Here is a 26787-nt window from a genome sequence, read left to right as displayed (position 1 = left end):
ATTATCTGCCAGGAACTCTAAAAGTTGGGTCCTCACCATCACTCTGGTCCGTAGGGGCACTCGGGACTTAGGCCTAGGATCTTCCAAAAGAGTTTTTCCTGTGCACATTGGTATAAGTGATTTTTTCCTGTTGCCCCAGTGGCTGAGCTCTGACGGGCAGTGGTAGAGGGTGTCACTGTCCAGGGGGTTGGGCCACAGGACAGTGTCTGGGATCTGTCTTCAGTCCCTCCACCACTGGCTCCTGGGAAGCATCTGACTGCTTGGTGGGATGAGGGCAACAGCTCTAGGAGGTATGAAGGTGGGGGGTGGGATTGGTGGGTGCTGACTGGGGTGACAGATGACATCTGTTTATTGGGGCTGTTATCAGAGGATCTCCCCCTATGAGGCTCGAGGAGGACCTGCTATCTCCAGAACTATCTATTTTATAACTACTTAGGTATGTTTATACCTTGATAATGAAGAAGGAAATATGTTGAGAGAGATAAGCGACTACCTTTGGCCATGTTGGGCAGATAAGGAACAGCCAGCATGTCACTGCCAGGCCTGCTCCTCCCAACTCACCACCCCCAGTGGGGATGGACGATGTCCTTTCCACGCAGTGAAGGTCCTTGGACAGGAAATCACCTTTCTGTGGTGCCACGGTCATCCTCACTGGCCCTCCCGTCATCATAGAGTGGTTGACTATCAAGAGGCTTGGTGACCATTGGGGGCCAAGCTGGGGCTGCAGACGGATGAAGGAAAGTGCACTTCAGGCCACTGGGACACACCCGGGTCTGATGGAAGATGGGGGGAAAGAGCGTGGAGGTCCTCCTCATGCCCCAGCCTCTGGGACACACATGAGGAGTTGTGTCCACACAGCTTAGCATCCTTACCCCGGCCACAGTGCCATGACTGGTTAAGTTACATCCCGTGAACCTCTCTGCCATCTCAGCCCACATCATCTCTGGGGACTGCTGTGCTCAGCTGACACTTATGTGGCACCAAAAGTCACTGGCAGAGGTGCTGAGGGCAGAAACCTGTTACCACCATACCCTCCCAGTTAGCTCAGGGCCCCAGGATGTGGGAACAGAAGAAAACACGGAGTGCACCTGCTCATTGAGGCTCAGAGCCGGGGAACCCATTTGACTGGAAAGCATGGTGTGTTTTTGCTCTTGGGACACTGATGGTGATGGAAAACCTAGAGCCTTCCGAGGCTGGAGAAGGGGCTCTGTCCACGGAGAAGCGTGTCTACCAATTGCAGCTAAACTGCTTTCTGGAAAGATAAAAGGGAGCTAAGCCATCACATCCATACCACCACCAAGTCGGAGCTGCCCAGGTAAGGAATCAAATTCTAGCTCGGGACCATGAAAAAGCTGGCCCACACATTGTGGGTCTGATCGCATCCCCCGGAGTGTCACGTTATAAATAGAAGTTTGAAAGCCTGATTCAGTCTGGGCTTGTTTTGGTGCGGAAGCCTTTGTGGGCAGGGCAGTTCCATAAGAGGTGCTCCCGGGATGCTGAGCTCTGTCAGTGGGTCCAGAAGGTCACAGCCCCAGCTTTGTAGCATCTTCCGTTGGTGAGCTCATCCATCCGTGCCCATTGAGAGAAATACTGATTTCCTAAGAGCTTTGCAAAATGGTGATTTCCTAACCGTATCGTTCTTTCACAGTGAGTAGCTAGAATTCTGTTTGAAAAAACCAAACAACACACACACACACACACACACACACACCCCTTCCCTTATTAGAATTAACAGGTTACCCTGAAATACAATTCAAAAAGGGAAATCCTTAATTTTTTTCTTTTAAAGAGAATTTTTTTTTTCTTTATTCATTTTTAGAGAGGAGAGAGAGAAACGGGGGGAGGAGCTGGAAGCATCAACTCCCATATGTGCCTTGACCAGGCAAGCCCAGGGTTTCGAACCGGCGACCTCAGCATTTCCAGGTTGATGCTTTATCCACTGCGCCACCACAGGTCAGGCCTTAATTTTTTTCTTTTAATCAACAATTTTCAAAGTAGAGAGTTGGGGCCCTAATCACTTCCAATGGGTTTCCAATGAGGCTTTTCTCCCCCTATTTTTCCATATATTTATCTATTTTATATATTCCGTATGTTTCAGGCAACTGCATCCATTATTTTTAAAAGACTTTATTCATTTTAGAGAGGGGAGAGAGAGAGGGAAGGAGGGAGGAGCAGGAAGCATCAACTCCCATATGTGCCTTGACCAGGCAAGCCCAGGGTTTCGAACTGGCGACCTCAGTTCCAGGTCGACGCTTTATCCACTGCGCCACCACAGGTCAGGTGTCCACTATTATTTTTTTAGCCTTGATGTGCTCCTCTTTGTCCAGGGTCTTCTGATTTTTCCCCTCAGAGATGGCTGGCCAGAGGTGCCTATCACATCAGTGACAAGAAGAAGGGTGACTCCCTTGTGCCAGTGTTGCAAACGGGGCTTGCGAAAGAGAAGCTCTTTTTGGGGGGTTATTTTCCTGCCTGGGTTGGACCCTCTGGTAACAAGCCATATCTGAGCATAGTCCAATTCTAGGGCAGAGGGTTTTGATCATCACAGAACCTTGCTGGAAACAGAAGGAAACCCAGGACTGAATGTCCCAGGACGGGAATGAAAACCCGGCCCAGCTTTTGTAGTCACCAATATGCCCACCAGGTGGCGATGTCTAGCCATGTATCCGCCTGCTTTGGTCTCAGTGGTGTCTGGGGTCTCTCACACTTAAGTCCCAATTCAATTCCTTTGTCCACACCCTCCAGCCCGGCCCGGAGGAGCCCAAGGAGGACAGAGGCTTCTCTGCCCTGCAGGGGTCTGGAGGTGGATTTGTTGGTGCTGTTCCCAGTGCCCACATGTTCGTGCCAGCAATGGCTCCAGCAAAGCTGGCCTGGCTCCAGGGGCCCCTCTCCTCCCACCCTGCTGGCTTGGGACACAGCTCTTTCCACCTGCCTACTCCTACATGGGAAGCAGATGTTGGCTTGGGTATCTGCGCCCTTCCTGGCCAGGTTGTTGTGAGATGGAAGCTAGGGGGATAGTTGAGTGTCACTGGAGTGACATGAGTTGGTGGGTGTGCTGGACATTCAAGGGCCTGGGTCTTGCCTCCTGCCCTGGCAGGGAGTCAGGGTGGTCCACTGTGGTGTGTGGCTGGGAGGGGACTTTCAGACTCTAGAATGCCCCTGGCGAGTGGTGTGTCGGCATCCCTCTCTTCCTGGGGGTCCTGCAGGAGGGTTATGCTGGGGTGGGGGTCTAGGTGTTGATGAGGTACTTGTTAGGAGTAGGGATGCAGCAGCATTCGGAGGCTCCTGTTCTCTGCCCCTTGGAACCCTCTTTGTTAGGGAGTGGGGGCCTGTGGGACCAGACGGAGGGCTGAGGTTCTGCAGGGATGCCTCCATGCTGGCCCACTGGAGGGACCCAGGCACACCTGTGGGCTGACCCTCTAGCAGAGAGTAAGGTGGGCCCACACCAGCAAGTGCATGAAGATGGGTGCATCCTCCTTCCTGTCCCCCTTCAAGAGGAGCTCATGCACCTGTTTTTTTGTCTCTGGCAGAGCCTCTTGGGTGCTGCGTTTGCTGGCATGTCTCTGCCGGCATGCATGGGCCCAGTGGCCGTCTCCCTAGGGGCAGCCCTGCGTGGTGCTCAAGGGGTTCCCAAAGGCAGGCCTGGTCCCCTCCAGCATGTTTCCTCTTGAACAAATGTCCAGGGAACTTGAGATGCCAGTATGAGGCCTGGACTCGGCTGTTGGGCTCCTGGTGTCTCTGGTCCCTCACTAGATGCCCTGGGGACCTGGACGGAAGTGACTCCTCTCCTCAGGCCCTGGGGGGGATCCCATGTTGGGGTTAGGTACAGACCAGCACCCAGGGACCTTGAGGGGCTGCCAGCCAAGAGAGATGGCTGACAGTCAAGGCCTTTCCAGCACGAAAGGCGACAAGGTTGGCTTCCCCCCTCTGCCTCCCCAGGAAACAGGAGGTGCCCCTTGTCTGGTAGGTACCCTGGCCAGGCTTCTACTTTCTTCTTCCCTACAGGGGTGCCAGATGGGGCTGATTCAAGGCAGCCAGCTTTGGCTCTGGCTTCCATCCCATCCCTTCCTGAGGGCCCTGCTGGAACCAGGAGGGGGGATAGGCAGGCTGGCAGATGGTAGGCTGGGAGGAGGGGCTGCCCGGGCAGACGGGCTGACTGTCAGGACAGATGGTGGGCCAGGCAGGGGTCCGGAGACTGCCCCATCTGCTCCAGGCCCCTGGTGGGGCTTTTCTTGTCCACCTGGGGCTAAATTGAGATGAGGTGGAGGGGTGGCTTTGGCCCAGGCCTGCTCGTGTCAAGCTGGGTTCTCTCTGTCCCTGGGGCTCAGGGCCCAGTGCTGATCTGGGGTCTTGCAGCCCCCTCTTGGCAGCCAGCACATGGCCTGTGTTCACAGAGCTGGAGGGATCCCCGAGGTCTCAGAGTGTGTGGCATACCCCAGGAACAAAGCCACCCACAGCAGATGAGGTGACACTGAGAGTCTCCTAAGACAGGTAGACAATAAGTGGAGCCCACTTGTCATCAACAGCCAGCCTGGTACAGCGAAGGAAGGGACCATGGGATGAGGGGCGATGCAGAGGGCAGGCTCACCCTGCTGGGGTTAGGGCTGCTGCTCAGAGGGTGGGGAGGATGCAGAGGGCAGACTCACCCTGCTGGGGGTTAGGGCTGCTGCTCAGAGGGTGGGGAGGATGCAGAGGGTAGGCTCACCCTGGCTGGGGGCTAGAGCTGCTGCTCAGAGGGTGGGGACGATGCAGAGGGCAGGCTCACCCTGCTGGGGGCTAGGGCTGCTGCTCAGAGGGTGGGGACGATGCAGAGGGCAGGCTCACCCTGCTGGGGCTAGGACTGCTGCACGGAGGGTGGGGAGGATGCAGAGGGCAGGCTCACCCTGCTGGGGTTAGGGCTGCTGCTCAGAGGGTGGGGAGGATGCAGAGGGCAGGCTCACCCTGGCTGGGGGCTAGGGCTGCTGCTCAGAGGGTGGGGACGATGCAGAGGGCAGGCTCACCCTGGCTGGGGGCTAGGGCTGCTGCTCAGAGGGTGGGGACGATGCAGAGGGCAGGCTCACCCTGCTGGGGGCTAGGGCTGCTGCTCAGAGGGTGGGGACGATGCAGAGGGCAGGCTCACCCTGCTGGGGCTAGGACTGCTGCACGGAGGGTGGGGAGGATGCAGAGGGCAGGCTCACCCTGCTGGGGTTAGGGCTGCTGCTCGGAGGGTGGGGAGGATGCAGAGGGCAGGCTCACCCTGGCTGGGGGCTAGGGCTGCTGCTCAGAGGGTGGGGAGGATGCAGAGGGCAGGCTCACCCTGGCTGGGGGCTAGGGCTGCTGCTCAGAGGGTGGGGAGGATGCAGAGGGCAGGCTCACCCTGGCTGGGGGCTAGGGCGATGCAGAGGGCAGGCTCACCCTGGCTGGGGGCTAGGGCGATGCAGAGGGCAGGCTCACCCTGGCTGGGGGCTAGGGCTGCTGCTCAGAGGGTGGGGAGGATGCAGAGGGCAGGCTCACCCTGCTGGGGGTTAGGGCTGCTGCTCAGAGGGTGGGGAGGATGCAGAGGGCAGGCTCACCCTGCTGGGGGCTAGGGCTGCTGCTCAGAGGGTGGGGACGATGCACAGGGCAGGCTCACCCTGGCTGGGGGTTAGGGCTGCTGCTCGGAGGGTGGGGAGGATGCAGAGGGCAGGCTCACCCTGCTGGGGGCTAGGGCTGCTGCTCAGAGGGTGGGGAGGATGCCAGGAGGCAGGAGGGTCAGCTCAGTGCCATGGACGGGAGGCCCCCATGTTCTGCTGAGGCGCTGGTTTGTCCATAGGGGCCACAGTGGTGTCCTGAGGCCTGAGGATTCTGGGAGACCAGTCATGATGTGTTCTTATGTTGATAATAATAAAACTGGGGAACTATTTTTTTTCACTTTCTGTTGTATGAGGTTTTAGAACTGTTTCTATATATTTCTGCATCGCTGATTCCAAATCTGAAATCCGTTTTTGGGGGTATGCTCTAGTTTTTATGCAATTTTAATTTATTTTTGTTACAGTTAATGGCATGCATTGGTTTTTAAATTGGAGTTAAAGGGCAACGACTCTTGGATTGAACATAACCACAAGGCAATTAATGTTTTACAAATATCACTTTTACATAATTATAGTTGTTTTTAAATGTAAAAAATTATTATCTGATAAAACCAGATATTGTTATTTTGTTTTAAGATTGAATCATGGCTTCTTCGAGTAGGTGTAAATTTAAGAATAGTCCTGACACCTCTGTTATATGTGGCTGTTACACACTTCAACGTCAGAGGCACAATATTTCATCATTTGTGACACATGCATATATTGCCTATTTTCAAGTTCCCCTTGGCGATCAAGACAAGAATGGGGCTCCTCATATTGTGTGTCATAATTGTGAGGAAATGCTTCGTGACTGGACAAAAGGAAAATGCACTGACCTGTGGTGGCGCAGTGGATAAAGCGTCGACCTGGAAATGCTGAGGTCGCCGGTTTGAAACCCTGGGCTTGCCTGGTCAAGGCACATATGGGAGTTGATGCTTCCAGCTCCTCCCCCTTCTCTCTCTCTCTCTCTCTCTCTCTCTCTCTCCTCTCTAAAAAAAAAAAAAAAAAAAAAAAAAAAGGAAAATGCAAAGGAATGCCTTTTGGTATTCCCATGGTTTGGCGTGAACCTAAGGACCACAGCAGTGACTGTTATTTCTGTCTGATCCATACAAAGGGCATCGGCAAGAAAAAATGGCACATGATCGCATGTCCTAATATTCCTTCAGCAATAAGACCTATCCCACACTCTGAGACACTCCCGCTTCCAGTTTTCAATGGTTTTATTTCTTCTAAGGACAAAGAAAGTGAACATGGTGATCAAGTGTATTTTGATAAGATGCATGAGGATCTGAAGGGTCTTCTGATGCCAAGCAGTCATTAACCTCTCAGCAGTTTAGCCAACCCGAATTGAATGACTTAGTAAGAGATTTGGGCCTATCAAAGAAAGCAGCTGAGTTATTAGCCTCCAGACTTCAAGAAAAGAATGTACTTCACCGGTCAGCTAAAGCACTGGTCCCCAACCCCCAGCCGGTCTGTGGGCCATTTGGTACTGGTCCGCAGAGAAAGAATAAATAACTTACGTTATTTCTGTTTTATTTATATTTAAGTCTGAATGATGTTTTATTTTTTAAAAATGACCAGATTCCCTCTGTTACATCCATCTAAGACTCACTCTTGACGCTTGTCTGGGTCATGTGATACATTTATCCGTCCCACCCTAAAGGCCGGTCTGTGAAAATATTTTCTGACATTAAACTGGTCCATGGCCCAAAAAAGATTGGGGACCACTGAGCTTAAGTATCCCATTTCAGGAAACGTGAACAAATTTTTGTGGACTTTTTTTCCGAAGACAAACACTTTGTTTACTGTCATCATATCAGTAGTCTTCTCAGCCAGCTAGGTGTTACCACTTACAGTCCAACAGAATGGCGGCTATTTCTTGACAACTCTAAACGGAGTCTGAAATGTGTTCTCCTACTACACAACGGTAATGTTTATGCAGCAGTTCAACTGGTTATTCAACTCATCTGTGAAAAGATAATAATGACATAAAAATTGTCCTCGACTTTCTGAAGTATGAGGAGCATAACTGGATCATTTGTGTGGATCTTAAAATGGTAAATTTCCTGCTAGGACAACAGAGAGGTTTCACGAAGTATCCTTGCTTCTGTGTTTGTGGGACAGCCGAGCTCGGGAGAAACACTGGACGCAGGAGGAGTGGCTGAAATGCGAAGCTCTGGATGTAGGGATGCAAAATATTGTGAATGAACCTGTAGTTAATCGAGACAGGATCATTTTTCCCCTACTTCACATCACACTTGGCTTAATGAAGCAGTTTGTCCAGGCTTTGAATAGAGAAAGTGAATGCTTTTACCATATTACTTCTGCTTTTCCTGCCTTGTCTTTCGAGAAGATAAAAGCAGGTGTATTCGATGGACCTCAAATTCAAACCCTCATACATGACGAAGAATTTTCCAGGAAGATGAATAAGGAGGAGAAAGCAGCATGGCAGTCTTTTGTGGCAGTTACAAAGAACTTCCTTGGAAACAAAAAAGCAGAAAACTATGAACTTCTGGTTCAAAGGATGCTGTTGGCTTTCTGTGGCATTGGACATAACATGAATGTTAAGAGTCACTTCCTAACAGTCACCTTGATAAGTTTCCTGAAAATCTTGGAGCTGTTAGTGATGAGCAGACTACTGCTGGAGCATCAAACGAGATTGTCCTCAACAAGTACACAAACGCAAGAGCTACAAACGCAAATTTTTGCCTGAATAGAATTTAAATAAGTTTTACGCAAATTTTATGATTAAAATAAGTGTCTTAATATGTTCTATTTTGAAATTGTAGACAAATTCTGATGCAATCGTATCTTTTAGTGTATTAGTGTATTTACTGCACTATACAAATTATTATATTTTCACAGAGATGATGCCCAAGAAGACATTCAACTTCATTATGTTAAACTAAATGTTGAAAATTTTAAAATAAGATGAAAACCTAAAATCTTGAATTGCAAAAGAACTGTAGTTTACAGAGAAAAACTAATGTCAGATTTGAGATCGAATTAGGTAAGAACAAGTGTTTTTGTGGATGCAACAAAAATTTTGTTCCTCAGTGTAATAGTCCAGAAATATCTTCTTTTTACCCAGTTATGAAGAAAACCTCTGCAGCCACCGTGCACCGTCAGCAGCCATTTCTGGGGAGCAGGACTTGGACTATGACATAGTCTTTTCACCATTCAGGAGTGTGTGTCCTTTAGAGGAGGTTGGCGAATTTGTTTAAGGGATAGGGAGCCGGTGGGGTGAGGTGGCATCAGGATGAAGGAAGGATTGTGTGACAGGGTCAAGGTTGCCTTCCAGAAGGACACTGGGCAGTGTGGCTTGAGCCAGTGGAGCATCCTGCCTACCCCACCACAAGTCAGGTGCAGCCGATGGGCATGGAGGGACGTCCTGGGGAAAGAAGAAAGGCTGTCTCTGGGCCGGGACTCATCCCCACTCACCTAGAACCCATCTGTCCCCTTCCCTCTGTCACCTGGGAACCTGCCCTGCTCACTGGGTGCCACCCTCAGTCTCTGATTCTGGAGCATCTCAGGAGAGGTCCAAGAATCTGAATTCTAATCATCTGGTGCTCCTGGGGACCCCACTTTGAGAACCACATTAACGGAACTCCTGTATATGCTCATGGCAAGATCATTTCTTTAGGAATGGGACAAGGCTTCATGTTTTGCTCATTTCAGCCTTTACTGGAAACAAGCCAGTTGCTGAGGGCCGTGGGAGCAGGCAGAGTGGGTGTGTGGCCTCTGTCTATGGGGAGGCCTGGGGTCGCACCCTCGGAGGAGGCTGAGAATCAGGGCAGGTGTGCTTGCTGCCTGCGCGGACCCCTCAATCCCCTCTGCACATGTCATGGCACCTGCTTCCTCCCCTGGGCCACCCCTGTTTGGGAGCTGTTACATTAATGGCATAAAATATTTACTTAACTCAGCTTTGCAAACCTCTTTCCTGTTACTTTCCACCTGCTGGGAGCAGGAGCTGTGTGCAGGTGCATTTACTAACTCAGCACACAGCCTGGGAAGGCAGGTCGGTCCCTGCCCATGTGGCTGCCCGCTGCTCTGCCCTGTCCCTGGGTCACCATACCCACAGGCAGGCCACCATGGGAGCTGCATGGACAAGGGGGGAGCCAGGACCTCCTGATTGTCCCACCCTCACACTGCTCTGACCTCAGGAGCCACAGGACCCTTGGAGGGGTTCACCTGCTCACGTGAGGGAGGGCAGACGTAGGAGAATAGAGTAGAAGAATAAGGGGGGGGAGGAAGCCTGGGGGGTTCACCTGCTCACGTGAGGGAGGGCAGACGTAGGAGAATAGAGTAGAAGAATAAGGGGGGGGAGGAAGCCTGGGGGGTTCACCTGCTCACGTGAGGGAGGGCAGGCGTAGGAGAATAGAGTAGAAGAATAAGGGGGGGAGGAAGCCTGGGGGGTTCACCTGCTCACGTGAGGGAGGGCAGGCGTAGGAGAATAGAGTAGAAGAATAAGGGGGGGGAGGAAGCCTGGGGGGTTCACCTGCTCACGTGAGGGAGGGCAGACGTAGGAGAATAGAGTAGAAGAATAAGGGGGGGGAGGAAGCCTGGGGGGTTCACCTGCTCACGTGAGGGAGGGCAGGCGTAGGAGAATAGAGTAGAAGAATAAGGGGGGGAGGAAGCCTGGGGGGTTCACCTGCTCACGTGAGGGAGGGCAGGCGTAGGAGAATAGAGTAGAAGAATAAGGGGGGGGAGGAAGCCTGGGGGGTTCATCTGCTCACGTGAGGGAGGGCAGGCGTAGGAGAATAGAATAGAAGAATAAGGCGGGGAGGAAGCCAGGAAGGAGGAGAAGAAAAGAGAATAAAAAGTGGGAGGGAGAGGGTGAGGCCCCCTGGACTCTGTCACCAATTAGTGTTTCTCCCCATAAGATTCCCACAGCTCATCCCACACTTCTGGGGTTCTCCTGCTGGCATTTGGGCTTGGTCCTGTGATGGAGGCCCACTCAGTGTGTCAGAGCTGGACACCACCTTGGAGGGTATTGTCTGGGACGAGCCTGGCTCAGACTGGCAACCCCCTAACTGCTCATCTTAAGGAAGCACAGTGGTGGCCAGCACGGCTCTCTGCCTCCTTTGCTTAAGGCACAAGCAGAGAGGAAAACCCAGGGAGACACAGCGCTGAGTGTGCAATCTGTCCCGTTTCGATCCGTGGCTCTGCTGTGGTGGCAGCTGCGGCTGGAGCTCCGGCTGGACCTCGTCCCTGCCCCAAATTTAACCAGCTGCATATTTTTTAAAAGTTGTGTTCTATTCAACCTTTTGAAATATAGGTTTGCCTTTTAGTGGGAAAGCTGTGTTTCATTGTGAGGAGGGAGGTGGGCTCCCCTGGCAGCACCCGCCACCTCGCCCCGAATGGCAGCCTCCTGGTGCTGGGTGCAAACCCAGGAGGGCTCGTAGATGGCGGGCCGTGGGCCCTGACTGTCAATGCTGGTGTCCCTGGGCCGAGGGCACGTTTTTGAGGTGGTGGGCACACAGGCTTCCTCAGAGGAAGCAGGAAATTAAAAACATAGGGCAGTAAAAAGATTCCTGCCAAGAGGAAAAACGAGACATTCTTCGATGCTTACTCATGCTGAGACGGCTGTGACCATGGGGGACTAAAGGCCAGATGGACTGGTATCAAGTCCTGCTGGCTTCTCCCCACGGCCCTCGCCCTTCACAAAGTGTCCCTGGGTCTCAGTTTCCCCACATGTCAAAGGGGTTCGTGATAGCTAGCACCTTCCTCCCAGGGCCTGGCACAGTGAGACTGCTGGCGGTAACTCTGTGATACATGAGAAGTGTGTTCCCTCATGGAAATGGTTGGTCACTGAATCACATGGAGGTAGAGGTCACAGGCAGGGAAAAATGTTCACAGCTTTCAATTTGGGGCCCTGTGTATGAGGCCGGGGCTATGGGGAGCCGACCTTGTGATCTCATGGGGTGCCAAGGCAGGTGTGGGGGGGTGGGCCCAAAATTGGGGCCAGAGGATGGAGTGGGGAGATGTCAGAGTGGACCCAGTGGTGAGGAGCAGCTATAGGGACATGAGGAGGTATGAGCTGACATAGGAGGAGCTAGACAGGCAGGGCGGGGCCAGCACGGCAAGCACACAAGAGCAGGTGAACTAAGACGGCAGATGGCGGTGATAATGGAGGTGTGGGTCACACTGCAGGTGACCCTGCTCTGGGCAGAGGTGATACAAGGGCATGGTGGAGAGACATGTGGGACCTGCCTAGCCAGGCCCAGCCCCAGCTGAGACCCCTGGCACCTGCATCCCTGGCTTCCCTCTCTTCCCCACTCCTTCTCTCCCCTTTTTTTGCTGGTATCTCTGCTGGTAGCCTTAGTGACCAGCCTCAGAGACCATCATGCCTAGGCCTGAAGGTGCTCTGGACTCTGCCTGAGCCTGGACCTCTGCCCCTCTCACAGGCTGATTTCTCCCTGGCGGCCCAGGCTGTCCCCTTCCTCATTCTCTGGCCTGGAAACTCGTGGGCCCCTGGCTCAGCTTCGCTTGTTCCTAACTTGTGTGTTCCAGATCCCTGCTCAAAAGTGACCATCTGGTTAGCTTTGGATTCAAGCTCCAGAAGCCTATGAAAAGTTCCCATTGCACATTAGGGTTCGTTTATTCATGGGGGTCATGTTGAGGGCCACGGGGCTTTGGAACTGGGGGTGGGTTCCAGCCAACTGATGTCTCAGAGCACCCACAGGGCAGAAGTCCCAAATTTGGAGGTGATTCCAAGTTCTCTGCTTCTCTGCTGTTCCAGAAGCAAGCCTGCCACTTCGCAGGACGCATGTCCTCGCAGCGAGAAGCCCACTTGAAAACTCTGAGTATGTGGGGTCCACAGGCAGGATGGAGGCGTTCCAGGAGTGAGCATGGGGAGAAAGGCACATTGGAGTGGGCTGCAGAAACCTGTGGTGGTCTCTGAGGAGACATCCTACCCTGGACACTGTCCTTCCCCTCTTATCATGACATGACATTTTTCTCCAGCTTCTACCAAGTTCCTGTAGGACTTAGGTAAATATATTTTCTGGGGCCTTGGCTGGTTGGCTCAGCAGTAGAGCATTGGCCTGGTGTATGGAAGTCCTGGGTTTGATTACCAGTCACGGCACACAGGAGAAGCAACCATCTGCTTCTCCTCTGCTTCTCCTTCTTTCTCTCTTCCTCTCCTACAGCCATGGCTCAAATGGTTTGAGCAAATTGGCCCTGGGTGCTGAGGATGGCTCTGTGGCCTTGTCTCAGGTGCTAAAATAGCTTGGTTGCTGAGCAATGGAGCAGTAGTTCCAGATGGGTAAAGCATCACACAGTAGGGGGTATGCTGGGTGGATTCTGGTCAGGGCACATGTGGGAGTCTGTCTGCCTCCCCGCCTCTCACTTAATAAAAAATATGTTGTCTGGGGTGACTGCAGTTATGAGGAACTACAGTTGTTCCCTTCAAAACACTTGCAATATTTCAGTGGGGACCTTGACCCCTCAGGGATATTCTCAGCAGGTCCAGGCTCTAAGTTTTAACTCTATTCTGGTGTGTCTGCCCTCGGCTCTTCTGCAGGGGCCCTTTCTGAGGGGTTGGTCCCTGTGGACCCTCCTTCCCAGATGCCCCTGAAAGAGTGGTAGACGCAGAGGCAGAGGACAGGACTGATGAGCCACCTGGAAGGAAACAGGATGGCCTGGGACCCTGGGCACCCTCTGCACCTGAACCCATGACAACAGTAAGGGTGAAGGGTGTCTGAGTTATGGCGCAGCAAGTGTTTTGGGTCTGACGGCTGAGGGCAGGAGGCTGGGGGCGGGAGGCCCACCCTGTAGTTACAGCATCTATCCAAGAGGAAAAGGCTGGGTGGGGGAGTTGTGGGAGAGGATGGAAAACAGCTCCTTTTACTACTGGTTTCCTAAGACTCCTGATCCGACCTGAGCATCATTAATCCAACAAAAGCAGCAGCCCTCGCAGTAAAAAGATTACAAATTTAAACAGTACACAGCCCCATCGACATGTTAATTAGGGCACATTAGGCACATTAACTGCCAACAGACTCAGGCTGCAGCCTCTGGAAGATGTCTCTGGAACCTTCTGTCTGCCCCAGGGGACTCGGGCATGCTCTCCTGCCGGACCCCGGCTGCCGGCCTTCTGCCACCACCTGCACAGGTGCCCTGCACGGCCTTCTTTCTGGCCCTCATTGTCTCCGTGGCTTGGTTTCCCTCCGCACTGGGTCTTGGGTCAGCTGTGTGCAGGACTACAGCGAGACTAGGTGTGAGAGCCCAGCTATGAGCTAGAGCCAATGGTGCCTGCGCAGAAGCTATGCCAAAGGACATGACCTGGAAGTGGAAGCACCTGTGCTGTTGCTCCCACAGTTATATGACTTGCTGCCTTCTAGTTTACTTCAGCAGAAGGGGATCATGCATGCGTGAATTCTTCTGCATTGTATAAAAACTGGCCTTGGGAAATAAAGTGTGTAGCAGCTTCTGTAACTCTCTCTCCCCCATGTCAACTCCTATGAATTCTCTTCTCTCGGCACTGCATTACCTCCCAAGAAACCTCCTGACCCTGACAAGTGGTGCAGTGAGCAGGGTGCTCAAAATGAGGTGAGTGGTGCGAGAGAATACCCCCTCCCTGTGGAAGCACAGGCCCGGGGGGAGTGGGCAGAATTTTGGCCCCCAAACTCATTATGGTATGCGATAGCAGCATACCTAGTGAACTGGACATTGCCAGAGGACTGGGACACAGTCCGTCCCCAGCTGGAGGGGATCCGGAGAGCTTTGGAGCAATTGGAGCCCAAAACACCCCGGCAGCGCATAGGGAAGAGGCGGCCCAGGTGATTTGGCTACAGCGCAGGGAGGAGAGCTTGAGCAGCACCTGTGCAACACGCATGTGGGCCACCAAGGTCAGTTCTCCCGGACATGAGCTAGTGAGTGAGGATCTGCAGCTGAGAGAAGGGAAGGGGTGGGGGAGTGCTGCCCCGTTGTACCGGACTAAGGGCTAGACAGGCTCCTGATGATTAGCTGGTGCCTGCTGTGGCATGATTTACAAGTGGCAAGCCAGCTTTGGCTATTTATCTGCCTGACTGCAGGGGTGGGGGTTGAGGAGCCCAGGGCAGGAGGCCTCATGTTGAATTAACCATTTATTGGTCCCCCCACAATGTCCAGTATGTCCTATCCTTGGTGGATATAGGTGCAGACTCTACTTTGATTTTTGGCAACCCAGACCTATTCCAGGAACCCTTGGCGACCATAGAGGGCTATGGGAGTCGCCAGATATGGATTCCTAAGACCACCGTAACTATGGGGATTGACAGACTTCCTCCTAGGGCATATAAGGTTTATATATCCACTATTGCAGAATACATCCTGGGTGTGGATGTGCTAGCCGGACTGGCTGTAAGCACCACTCAGGGAGAATTCCGGTTGCGGGTATGAGTGGTGAAGTTGGTAATGAGAGGACACCCTCACCATGCTCCCCTGTGCCTCCATCAGGCAACCCGTGTTATGTCAGTGAGGCAGTATTGCCTGCCAGGGGGGCATGAGGAAATTGGCCAGACCATTTCAAAGTTGGAGGAGGCCCTGGCTGGTTGGCTCAGCGGTAGAGCGTCGGCCTGGCGTGCGGGGGACCCGGGTTCGATTCCCGGCCAGGGCACACAGTAGAAGCGCCCATTTGCTTCTCCACCCCCCCCTCCTTCCTCTCTGTCTCTCTCTTCCCCTCCCGCAGCCGAGGCTCCATTGGAGCAAAGATGGCCCGGGCGCTGGGGATGGCTCCTTGGCCTCTGCCCCAGGCGCTAGAGTGGCTCTGGTCACGGCAGAGCATCGCCCCCTGGTGGGCAGAGCGTCGCCCCTGGTGGGCATGCCGGGTGGATCCCGGTCGGGCACATGCGGGAGTCTGTCTGACTGTCTCTCCCCGTTTCCAGCTTCAGAAAAATAGAAAAAAAAAAAGTTGGAGGAAGCTGGGATCATTCGGCTGACAAACAGCCCATACAACTCCCCCATGTGGCCTGTCCAGTAGCCTGACGGTTCCTGGCGTATGACTGTAGACTACTGAGTGCTGAACAAGGTCACCCCGCCTCTGCATGCCGCTGTCCTGGACATCACTGAGCTGATGGATCAGCTGTCAGTGGACTGGGATGATACCACTATGCAGTGGACTTGGCTAATGCTTTCTTTTCTATTGACATTGATGCTGCTCGTCAAGAGCAGTTGGCCTTCACGTGGGAAGGCCAGCAGTGGACATTTCAAGTATGGCCACAGGGACATTTGCATAGCCCTACTCTGTGTCATGGCCTGGTGGCCCAAGATTTGCCATGTGGAACCACCCTGAGACAGTGATTGTTCCATTCCATTGATGACATGATGCTAAACTCTGATTCTCTTTCAGATCTTGAAGTGGCAGCCTTCAAGAGGCCCTGACGGGCTGGGGGTGGGCCGTCAACAAGGACAAGGGCCAGGGACCTGGTCACTCTGTCAAGTTTTTGGGTGTTGTCTAGTTGGGTAAGACAAAGGTTATTCCTGATGTGGTGATTGACAGAATTCAAGCATACCCCCCAACCAGAAACTGTGAAACAGTTGCAGACCTATTTAGGCTGCTAGGGTTCTGGTGAACCTTCATACCCCGCTTGGCCTTGTAGGCCAGACCGTTGTATCAGTTGACCTGGAAGGGTGAGCCTGGGGCTGGACACCAAGGCAGAGCATGCCTTCAGTGCCATCAAGAGGGTAGTGCCACTAAGTGCCCAGGTGTCATGGCTAATAGACCTGGCCCTGCCATTCCTCTTCATGGTCCAAGTTGAGGAGACAGCGTTTGGCTGGGGTCTTTGGCAAAAGCAGGGTGGTCAGAAGATGCCCACTAGCTTTTGGTCCCAGGTGTAGAAGGGAGCTGCTATACGGTATTCCCTCATTGAGAAGCAGTTGGTAGCGAGTATCACAGCGCCACCACCAGTCACGGTGCAGACCACATATCCGGTTGAAGGCTGACTTCGTTCTTGGGCTACTTGGCCTTGAAGTGGGATAGCGCAGACTCCCACCTTGACCAAGTGGGGTGCATATCTGGAGCAACGGCCAGGTTCTCATCTAGTCCCCTGACGCAGGAGCCGCACTCCTTGCTGGGACCAGTACAGTTTGTAACAGAGAAACGGGATAGAAATGGCCTTAGTGGCCCTGGCCGGTTGGCTCAGCAGTAGAGCGTCGGGCTGGCGTGCGGGGGACCCGGGTTCGATTCCCGGCCAGGGCACATAGGAGAAGCGCCCATTTGCTTCTCCACCCCCCCTTCCTCTCTGTCTCTCTCTTCCCCTCCCGCAGCCAAGGCTCCATTGGAGCAAAGATGGCCCAGGTGCTGGGGATGGCTCCTTGGCCTCTGCCCCAGGCGCTAGAGTGGCTCTGGTCGCAACATGGCGACCCCCAGGATGGGCAGAGCATCGCCCCCTGGTGGGCAGAGCGTCGCCCCTGGTGGGCGTGCCGGGTGGATCCCGGTCGGGCGCATGCGGGAGTCTGTCTGACTGTCTCTCCCCGTTTCCAGCTTCAGAAAAATACAAAAAAAAAAAAAAAGAAAAGAAAAGAAATGGCCTTAGATGAAGTGCAGAGAGCTCATACCAAGAGGGGGAGCCACCTCCCCCCGTGGAAGTGTGGTACACGGATGGCTCCTGTAAGGGGCAGCCGCCAACGTGGACGGCTGTTGCCTTGCTGCCTCAGAGACCTTTTGGTTTGATACAGGTGCAGGACAATCCAGTCACTGGGCCAAGCTACGAGCAGCATGGCTGGTCCTGATGAGAGAAACTGGATGTCTGCACATCTGCAGACAGCTGGACTGTGTACTGTGGCCTGGCGCTGTGGTTGCCCTGTTGGGCCGCTTAGGATTGGCTTATTGGCCACTTCCCCCTGTGGGAAAAAGAGATGTGGCAGGACCTGTGGAAGCGTGGCTTGTGGGAAGGAGCCATGATTTACCATGTTTCTGGGCACAGACCCTTGCAGGCCCCTGGTAATGATGCTGCAGATGCCTTGTCACGGGTCTGAGCGACTGTGCAGACCCAGAGCCAGCCGTGATTGTGACATGGTTGCACAAGAAGCTGGGGCACATGGGGACTTGTACAATGGGCCTTGCTGTGCAGCGCTGGGGACCAGCTGTGTCCCAGGCAGAGGCCAAAGAGGCCGCGAGGCAGTGTCCATGGTGTGCACAGCGATACCCATGGAGGAGACACCTGGCTAACCCCCCAGGACAGATACCTAGAGGGGAAAAGCCACTGTAATCGTGGCAGGTAGATAACATAGGCCCCATTGCCAGAAGACCGGGCAGTCCACTATGTCTTCACAGCAGTGGTTACTGCCTCCAGCTGGAGATATGCCTACCCTGGAGCCAGGGCTGATCAGGAGCACACCACACAGGCTTCAGAGGGCCTTTCAGTGGCCTATGGCCGCCCACTAGCAGTTGCTGGTGATCGAGGGACCCCTTTTACTGGGAAGACTACCCAGAGGTGGGCTAAGGACAACGACGTGCACTGGCAGTTGCAGGTGCCATATCCCTCCCAAGCTGCCGGCATGATTGAATGTTTCAATGGGCTGTTGAAGCTGAAACCGCTGGTGCCCTCAGGAAAGCGGTGGAAGTGGCAGCTTCCCATCACGGTGCGGCTGCTGAATGAGCAGCTGGTCAAATAGGAAAGAGCCCTCTGGATTAGGTGCTGGAAGGGGCAACTCATCTCCTTAAGGTGACTCCTTCTAGATCCGCAGACCTGCATATACAGGTACAGGATGGAGCCCTAGGTGCTGAGGAAAAATGGAGCTGGCATGGAGAGTAGAGGTAGAGGGGTCTCCATGGGTTGTGTTACTGGAACCCTGAGGAGCAGGTCTAGAGAAAGGCTTGGACCCTCGCACCCTGGCTCGCCAAGTGGCCAGTGGAGGGGCGAGCAACTCTGCCCACTACAGCTCCCTCCTCCTTTCTGAGAGGCGTGGTTGCCATAAGACTGTGGCCCATGCCCTTGTACACAGTAGCTCTTAGCGAGGGGCCCCATCCCCCGACTGCAGGTGTATAAGTCTGGTATCACTGACCAGGGGTCTCTTTAACATCTGCCACCATTGTCTCACAGGACAAGAAGGTAGGTGGCTTGCATTCTCCCTGAGGGACGGGACTTGCCTATGATGGTTCCACTTTCTGCTCTGTCATACTGTTCAGGTTGACTGCTGGCCACAGTCTCATGTCCTGGGCTCACACTTTTGCGTGGATGCATCAGATGTCCCATTGCTGGATTTGCACCGAGCTGCCTGCAGCGATGACAGAAGGGCTTCCCTGCTGTATCACCGCTGCCTCCCTCCAGAACTGGACTGAGTTGCATGCACAGAATGCCCAGCGCACGAGTCTGGGGTAGAAGACGTGTAGACAGACTGTTGAGACACTTCTCCGGAACTCTTGCCACAATGAACCACCCTGGCTGGGGAAAGCTGTGTATAATGGCTGGGGTGGGTGGCAGGCATTTATGTGGAGCTTTTGCAGGCAGCCCCTTTTTGTATAGAGCAGCGTAATGACAGTGATCCCAACCACACTGTGGGCTGGCTGCCCACAGACTTGTGTGCCAACCTGATAGTGTCTCCTACCACGTATCACTGGTGGGATCAGAGAAAGCTTGTAGGTACAAAGCCTACAGATTTTCTGCCAGGAGATGGGTTGTGGGTCTGTGGAAGGCATGGCTGGCCCTACCTGCCAGCTCACTAGACTGGTTGCTGTACTTAGGGTCACCTGTTTATCTATGGCAAGATGATACCGACATTGCCACAGAAGCTCCAGAATCGGGACCCTGTGTATCACTGTTGGCACAGGGAGAAGAGAGCTGCCTGGTGGTTTTACCCTCTGGCTCTCTTTGTACTGGGGCGGCACTATTGATGTAGAATTGCAGGTTGAGGCGTTGGCCCAACATGAAGCCCAAGCCTTGAATGTCACTCGCCACTCCCTGAGTCTCCTCCTTGATGAGACTCCCCAGATGCAGAAGGTGGTCTTGCAGAACCTCATGGCCTTAGACTTGCTCACTGCAGCGCAGGGCAGTACTTATGCCCCTACACGTACGTGTATACACCTGACGACCAGCAGCAGATCCTAGAGGCTTTGCAGGAGATGGATACTGAAGTGTCAGCCATCTGGGCCCTGTCAGAGGACCCTCTCTCCCACCGGTAGGAGAGCCTGGGAACATCCTGGAGATGGGCCTTGCTTATTATAGCGGAATAGCAGGGGAACTAGTGGTAGCCTATTGTTCCTTCTACTGCTGTTGTGGCCTCTGGGCCCAAGGGGGTGGCCTAAGGGAGAAGGCCAGGTGCCCCGAACCCTAGGGGGTGGAGTGTGAGAGCCCAGCTATGGGCCGCAGCCCAGAGCACCTGCACAGTAGTTATGCCAAAAGGACACGACCTGGAAGTGAGAGCACTTGTGCTGCTGCTCCCACAGTTATAACCTGCTGCCTTGTCTGTAGTTTACTTCGGGGGGCCGCTGCACATGCATGAATTCTTTTGCATGGTATAAAAACTGGCCTTGGGAAATAAAGTACGTATCAGCTTCTGTAACTCTCTCTCTCCTATGTAGACTTTTCATGCATTCTTTTCTGTCGGCACTGCCTTACCTCCCAAGAAACCTCTTGATCCTGACAGGAGGCCACAGCATAAAATCTATATGGACCATTTGCTAAAGTGGAGGCAGTGAATCAAAAGAGTTGCAGGCTGCTCTCAGAGGCCATTCCCAGGTCACAGCAGGGCCATGAGCCACTCTGAAGTCACAGGATGATGGCCACATCTATCTGGAGGGGGAGAAGGATGAAATGCCTTTCTGCCCTATGCATTTGTTTTTATTTTGCAATTTTATTGATTGGCTGATTTCAGAGAGAGAGAGAGAGAGAGAGAGAGAGAGAGAGAAACATCAGTTTGTTGTTCCTCTTATTCACACATGAATTTTCATATGCACTCTGACCAGGGATTGGGCCCACAGCCTCAGCATATGGGGACAAGGCTCTAATCAACTGAGTGACCTGGCCAGGGCCTGTATCCTATGCATTTAAAAGGTAGCTGTGAGATGAGCTCCACTTGAAGCAAAAACAAAACAAGGAATCCCTCTTCCCCAGGGAGCACTCCCCCCAAATTCCACCCACCAAGAATTCCCACCTGGCATGCTCCTTCTAGGGCACCTGACTGAAGATGCTGCAGGTGCCTCTCTTAGACCTTTCTCTCATGAGGTCAGTCACTGTGAAAGTTTCCATTACTTGCAGATGTCAAGGTCCCCACCACCCTTTGTCCCCCATGTAATGGAGAATAATTTCTTAAGGAAAAAGGACAATGGTAATAGTGATTATTGCTGGGATTAATCACCATGCAACAGCTACTAATGATCAGCACGTCCTTGGACAGACAGGTCCACAGGTGTTAGGATCAACGCCATGCCCTGTGAGGCTATTAGGCCTTTCAGGTGGCTGTGCCCGCCATCTCCTGCTTGGTTTGGGACAGCTCTTCTTACCCAAGCATTCAGTGTGGCAGATGTTTGCTTTAATATTTTTTCTGCCTGAGTGTGGTTTCTTTAATAATAATAATAATAACAACAACAATAAAAATTGAAGCCCACATAATTTTAATAGGCACTATCCAGAATGATGTATTTAGATGTGGTATACAAATAGATATTTTTATTGAGGTAAAGATTAACATCTCATAAAATTTACCATTTTAAGGTAAGCAATTTAGTATCTTCCCCTCTATTTCCAAAACCTGTTCCCCTCCCGCACAGGAAAGCTATTGTGAGCGGTCAGTTCCATTCCTCCTCTGCTCCTTTCACCTGCAGCCGCTGATCTGCTTTCTGTCTCTGCAGATCTTCCCATTCAGGATATTTTGCAGAAATGACATGATACAAAATGTAGTCTTTCCAGTCTGGCTTCTTTCACTCAACCCTCATGTTTTTGAGGTCCATCCACATTGTAGTGGGCGTGGGGACCTCATGCCTTCTTACGGCATTCCATTGTATAGATGGACTTCACTTTGCTTATCCGTTCATCTGTTGACAGACACTGGGGCTGTTTCCACCTTTAAGCCACTGTGAATGGTGCTGCTGTGAACATGGGTGTATCGGTTTCTGTGGGAATACCTGTTTGATTCTTTTGAGTGAATACCCAGGAGTGGCATTGCTGGGTTGTGTAGCAGTTCTGTGGCTCACTTCCTGAGGGACTGCCAACCCGTTTCCCACAGTGGCTGCCCTGTTTTGCATCACCACCAGTGATGCACAGGGTTCTTATTTCTCTACATCTTCACCAACACTTATTCTTTCTTTCTTTGTTTTAAATACTAGCCATCCTCGTGGGTGTGACATGGTGTCTCCTTGTGGTCTTGACCTGAATTTCCTGATGACAAATGCATGATCTTGTGTGCTTTCTAGGTTCTCTTTTTACTTAGTTATTTATTTTTTATTTTATTTATTTATTTTAGAGAGAGGGTAGAGAGAAAGGCAGGGGGAGGAACAGGAAGCATCAACTCATAGTAGTTGCTTCTCATATGTGCTTTGACTGGGCAAGCCCAGGGCTTGGAACTGGAGACCTCAGCGTTCCATGTCAGTGCTTCATCTGTTGTGCCGCCACAGCTCAGGCTCATTGGTTGCCTTGGAGATGTCCTTGTCCCCTTGTTTCTGCTTAGCTGTTCCTCTGCCCCTGTCTCTTAGTGGCTTCCTCAGCATCCTCCTGACCCAACAGGGTTTTGCCTAGGTCTACTGGAGCCCATAGTGCCCATTGCCACCCATGGGCTCAGCCACGAGGGACTCGGCATACTCTCAAGAGGAGAGGCGTCTGCTCCCTCTGGCCTGGGGCCCCAGCTCGTCCTGTTGTCCTCTTCCTGACACTCAGAGGCACCTGCCATGACGTTATGATTGCTGATGTGTCTGTCCCCTTGTGGGCTGGTGTTGCTCATGGCGGGAGAGCCCAGTGACCATGCTGGGCTGGGCTCTTACATGATTTGGGGCTGGACTAATGGACCTCCTCTGGGTCCACAGTGGGCATTTGGACCCTGTCTTGGACCCATGGTCCAACACCCCCAGATGTGTGCGGCTGTCTGCCTGCCCATGCAGGTGACTCAGGGAGGCCCTTCTGTCGTTCCCGACCCAGAGGACACACTCAGGTCTGTCGGCGTCCTTGAAAATGGCTCTCCAGATGCCACCAAGACAGAAACGATATCCAGGCACCCCATGTGGCTGAACCAGCTATCTTTCAATTTGTGTCTGCCTCATTCCTGGGGAAGCACAGCTCTGGGGCTGGCAGGGAGAAGAGATCTGTGGTTGAGGACTGGTCTTCTGTAGCACTGTCCCCAGGATGCCCTGCCCCCTCTGCCATCACTCTCCCTTGCGGTGGGCCGCTGGGGAGAAAAATGCCTCCTTCCCCCCTTCCTGCCAGGGATACCTCTCAGAGCAGCTGCTCCAGTTTCTGAGAAATCAGGCACCCAGGAGTCGGTCTTTGAGATGTACTTCTGTACCAGAGGAAACACAGAGGTGCTGGGACGACAGAGGAAAGCATGAGAGCCTCCTGGTCAGCACAGCAAAGCAAGGGGTTGTGTACCCAGGTGCATGTTTGTCTAGGGGTTTTGAGGATGGAGGTAGAGCCTATGTGCTGGGGCTTCTGTGGTCTTTGGCAGCTGGTGGCAGAGCAGTTGGGGCTGGGCATGTGCCTGGCCAGGCAGTGCCAGACTCTTCCCTTGGCCACCCTCCCTCTCTCAATCCAGAGCTCCAGCTCCATCCCCATCGCCACTGACTGGGTCTCGGGAACCTCCCGGGGATGTTCACTGTGCAGAACTGGCTGGGCACACTATAAAGCAAGTGGCCGGCAGTGGTGACCTTTGCCTGGAAGGAGGCTAGATCACATTCCTCACACTGTGTGTGGTGGCCTTGACCCCAGGCAGGCAGGTTGGAAGTGTTTCTTTCAATGATTAGTTAACAAAAAGCACATGGGGCATTCCTAAAGTGCCCAGTGGTGAAGGTAAGTCCCAGCCTTGGGTCCTGACAAGTATGCCTTCAACCCAGCAGGGTGAGGTCTCCAGGTTTTCCAAGTCCTTCCTTGGGCCCACACCAACCTGGATGCTTGACCTGATCCCATTCCCTCCCCTGACATGTCTCATCAGGAATGAAGACCAGCTTTCCCTGGGGGCCTTCCAGCTGGAAGAAGCTGTCTCTAGCATGGACCTGCCTGGACATTTGCCCCCGGGCTGAGCACAGGTACGCCAGGTGCGGTCACACCTGCAGGTCTGGAGATGAGTTCCCCAGGCGTAGGGACCCTGCTATCTTTTGCAGCCAGCACCCTTCCCCAACCTCACACCTCCCAGGGTTTCAGGTTTCAGGTCTCTGTTCTCTCCAGAGCTTTGTGCTGGGCGTACAGCTTTCTGGGAGTTTTATATTGTTCTGCAAAACTCAGACATACAAAACATATATTGGGGATGATTATATCCTTTTTTCTTCCCCTCACATTACTGCACAGGTAACTTCTAGTGGGTTTACTGTTAATGCCACATGCTCTGAGTTGGGTCCATGGGTAGACCCTCGAACATTTGGGGAGGCTGCAGGCATCCTCTGTTGGGGGCTATGTTACACATGCACAGTATTCTGTTTTCAGAATCAAGCTGGAACCGCTCACCATGCTGGGAACTGTGGTGAATGCTGGCGAAAGCTGCTGGGGAAGGAAAGCTGGGCTCCGCTGGCCGGCTCGCTCAGAAGTCTCGGGTGAGGCTGAAGCCCCCAGAAGGCCTGGGAGGGGACACCCTGCCCAGGGTGACTTCACTGTGGAGACAGAACCTCATCCCTCCAGAAATGGGAAAAGGCTCTTTGTCTGCATGGAGACACTAAAACTGGAGGAAGAGGTGAATGGAATCTCTCTCTTCCTCGTATTGGTCACCTGGGACTTCATCACACACAGACCAATGGGAACAGTTTACATTGAACACACCAGTTTATAATACTCCGAAATCCCAAAATCGTGGCCTGGAGGGGGGTGGGGACTGCATCTGAGCTGTAAGCTCCCATTATCTCCCCACCTCTTTTTTGGGGTATGACATCCCCATTTCCTCCCCAAGACTAATCATTGACTAATGAGCAGCTAACCAATGTTTAGTTAAAACCTAGCCATTAATTATAGAAAGTGCCGTGGCCGCTTGGGAATGCAACGGGGTTGCAGGTGGGGATCAGATTTCCTTACATGGGGCTGGTGACCCAAGTAGGAAGCTTTCCTTCTGGTCACTGTCCTTCCTTCTTTGCAGTTTGTCTTGGGGTGGGATGTGGGGGATGAGGGAGGGGAGTGTCTGGAGGTCTAGAGAAGGGGGAAAAAAAGGGGTGGCGAGGAGGAGGGATTTCTGTGAGCATCTTGGCTTCTGGCCTGTTACCTAACTCCCCACCCGTTTCCTTTACCCACGTTTCCGGCACTGCTCATCCCACATCCCGAATTTAACCCATCTCTCCCTTGAGCATCCTCTGTTGGGCACTTAGAGTCTTATGTGTGACCAACACCTACTCCTATCAGCCTGAGCTGCCAGGTCCTGGACCAGTGGTTCTCCACCATGTGCAAATCACCAGGAGCAGCCAAAAAGTATTCTAATGGAAGAATAGACAAGCAGACCAAGCATATGTGGGCATGTGATGTATGATGAGGGAGGCATTGTTGAGGAGAGGTGGGATGGTCTCTGCCACAAATGGTACTAGGTCGCCTGGAGAGAGCCCCCTGAGGAGACTTGGGAAGCTTGACTCCTTCCTTACACCATCCATGAGTGTCCACTCCGCTTGCTAGAAGACCATGTAGAAGAGTATATGGAGTAGCTACAGGACGTGCCACCTGGAGAGGAAAAGACAAGCACGGAGCCGGAGAAGACATTTCCAACATACGTGACCAGCAGAAGGGCTCACGGAAACATGGGAAATAGGTTTGAACCTGGTGTTTTATTTGACATCAGGAGAATGTGCCCTGAGACATAGCTGCACACCCACCAGAATGGCTACAGTGAGGGGGTGGGTGGCCCCAAGGGTTGGCGCTGATGTAGAGCAATGGGGACATCTGTGTATTGCTGGTCGGAATATAAACTGGAAAAACCAGTTGAGAAAACAGTTCAGCAGAACCTACTGAAGCAAAACAACGCCTGACCCAGGACTGAGACACCACACAAATATGTGTGCACACGCATCAGAATATGAACGTGGGCGACCAGAGCCACGTCATTGTCCATAGCTTAGAACCGGGAGCAACCCAAATGTGTGTCAGCAGCTGTGTGGCCAAGCAGGGTGGTGTTGTGCTTGCATCATAGAGTGCAAAATATGACATGGTTCTGGTCGCCCATGCTCGTATTCCGGTGCGTGTGCACACATATTTGTATGTGGGTCTCTCAGCGGACCTCACGTGGCACAAAGTTGAGTGTCAGCTGTCTGATTCCATTCACACAAAGTTCAGGAACAATGTTAGCCATCCGGTTATCATCTTTGGGGAGGAGGATGGGGCATCTGGGATTCGTGACCTCTATAGACTGACCTCAGCTCCATGGTAGTTATGATTTGTGCTCATTCGGGATTCTCTGCACAGTGCCAGGATGGGCCTGAGAGGCATCAGGAGGTGGGACTGCACCTGTCCAGGTAAAAACAGGTATGAAGAGCAGGCTGTGTAAAGCTTCCAGTCTAGGGGACCCCAACCTTTCTGCACCAAGCAGCCCTTTAGCACCTGGTGAAACAATGGTCTTTAATGTGCAAAAGAAAGTTCCTAGGGTTATAGCAGCAATTTTCAAGGCTTTCCATCTCATGGCACACAAAGTAATTAAAGAATATATTTTCTGCCAATCTGACACCGATGGCTACTGTTACGTTGGCTGTTGTCCTTACTGCAGGCACTGTCAGATGCCTCTCAGATGGCTTCTCTGCATGGCCATGCACCAGCTCATGGGCTCCCACTCCCATGGCTCTGGCCCCTTTCCTGCCCTCCCACCTGGGCCCTCGTTGCAGCCTCCTCGTCAGTCCGTCTGTCCTGCTGCCCTCGGGGAAGAGGGACGGTGTGAGCTCTGTGCTTGGACTGCTCAGGCATGTTGGAAAGCTGTAGCTGTGGCGTGGGAGTGACAAGGATGGTCCCGTATTATTCTGGCACAGAGAGGACTGAGGCCCCGACCATGTCCTACAAAATGGTGAACCTTGGAGACATGATGCTCAGTGAAAGAAGCTGGACACAAAGGGACACATGGTGTGTGACTCCATTTTTATGAAGTGTGCAGAACAGGCACATCCATGGAGACAGAGAGCATA

At 52.9% G+C, this 26787-nt stretch overlaps 1 long non-coding RNA gene across 1 annotated transcript; it reads left to right on the top strand.

The window, feature by feature from the left end:
- The first annotated feature begins 343 nt into the window (after positions 1–343).
- Positions 344–26787, top strand: LOC136308423 (uncharacterized). Its single transcript, XR_010726096.1, has 3 exons — positions 344–1315; positions 23646–23739; positions 24134–26787. It is a non-coding gene; the product is annotated as an uncharacterized lncRNA (long non-coding RNA).

The sequence above is a fragment of the Saccopteryx bilineata genome, chromosome 6, assembly GCF_036850765.1.
Source record: "Saccopteryx bilineata isolate mSacBil1 chromosome 6, mSacBil1_pri_phased_curated, whole genome shotgun sequence".
Classification (NCBI taxonomy): Eukaryota; Metazoa; Chordata; class Mammalia; order Chiroptera; family Emballonuridae; genus Saccopteryx; species Saccopteryx bilineata.
Note: the sequence above shows the minus strand (reverse complement) of the source record. Positions and strands in the feature narration are given on the sequence as shown.